Below are 1,486 nucleotides of genomic sequence, written 5' to 3'. Positions count from 1 at the left end.
CTTTGGTATAATATAGATTTTACTAGAGCAGCCGTGGGCAAACCTTGGCCCGCGGGCTGGATCCGGCCCGTTTGAAATGAATAAAACTAAAAAAAAAAAGACCGTACCCTTTTATGTAATGATGTTTACTTTGAATTTATATTAGTTCACACAAACACTCCATCCATGCTTTTGTTCCGGCCCTCCGGTCCAGTTTAAGAACCCATTGTGGCCCTCGAGTCAAAAAGTTTGCCCACCCCTGTACTAGAGGCTCAGTGCACGAAATTCATGCACAGAAGGGAAGGGGGGTCCCTCAGCCTGGCCTGCACCCTCTCCAATCTGGGACCCCTTGGGGGATGTCTGACTGCCGGTTTAGGCCCAATCCCACAGGGACTGCTGGCTCCTAACCGCTTGCCTGCTTGCCTGACTGATTGCCCCTAACTGCCTCTGCCTGCCGGCTTGATCACCACTAATCACCTCTGCCTGCCAGCCTGATGCTTCTAACTGCTCCCCTGCTTGCCTGATTGCCCCTAAGTGCTCCCCTGCCAGCCTGATCACCCCCTAATTGCTCCCCTGCCAGCCTGATCACACCCTAACTGCTCCCCTGCCAGCCTGATCACCCCTAACTGCCTCTGCCTCGGCCTCCACCACCGTGGCTTTGTTTGGAAGAATATCGGTCTAATTAGCATATTACCCTTTTATTAGTATAGATTATACTAGAGGTCCGATGCACGAAATTTGTGTAAGAGTAGGCCTTCCTTCTCCTGGCTGCTGGCACTGGCTTCCCTTTGGCACCCGGGACCTGGACTTCCCTCCGGCCCCAGCTTCATCCAGTCTAATTAGCATATTACACTTTTATTATTATAGACTAGAGGCCCGGTGCACAAAAATTTGTGCACTCGGGGGGGGGGTCCCTCAGCCCGGCCTGTGCCCTCTTGCAGTCTGGGACCCCTCGGGAGATAACGACCTGCTGGCTTAGGCCTGCTGCCGGGTGGCAGAGGGCAGGCCCAATCCCTAGGTGCAGCCCCTGGTCAGGCTCAGAGCAGGGCCGATTGGGGGGTTGGGGCACCGCCCCCTGTCACACTCAAGGCAGGGTCGATGGGGAGGTTGTGGCGCCACACCCTGTCACGCACAGAGCAGGGCCAATCAGGGAGTTGGGGCGCTGCCCCGTCACGCACATAGCAGGGCCCATCAGGGGGGTTGGGGCTCCGTACCCTGTCACTCACAGAGTATGGCCGATAGGAGGAGTTGGTGCATCGTCCCTTGTCACACACAGAGCAGGGTCAATGGAGAGGTTATGGCTCTACCCTGTCACACTCAGAGCAAGGCCTGTGGAGGGGGATGGAGCGCCACCCTCTATCACCACAGAGCAGGAGCAGGGGCTAATCAGGGGGGGTATGGTGCACTTGCTCCCCTTGTCTAAACACAGTAGCAGGCAGGGGCAATTCAAGGGGGATTGGGGGGAAACTCCCCCCCTTATTAAAGGCACAGGAGCCAGGGCCAAATC

At 56.3% G+C, this 1,486-nt stretch overlaps 1 protein-coding gene across 3 annotated transcripts in view; it reads left to right on the top strand.

Annotated features, from left to right (window-relative positions):
- The window catches only part of GALK2 (galactokinase 2), a 138,930-nt gene that overhangs the window by 132,592 nt on the left and 4,852 nt on the right, over positions 1-1,486 (top strand). The gene's annotated exons all lie outside the window — the stretch shown is intronic.

The sequence above is a fragment of the Myotis lucifugus genome, unplaced genomic scaffold (genome assembly GCF_000147115.1).
Source record: "Myotis lucifugus unplaced genomic scaffold, Myoluc2.0 scaffold_23, whole genome shotgun sequence".
NCBI classification, from domain to species: domain Eukaryota; kingdom Metazoa; phylum Chordata; class Mammalia; order Chiroptera; family Vespertilionidae; genus Myotis; species Myotis lucifugus.
Note: the sequence above shows the minus strand (reverse complement) of the source record. Positions and strands in the feature narration are given on the sequence as shown.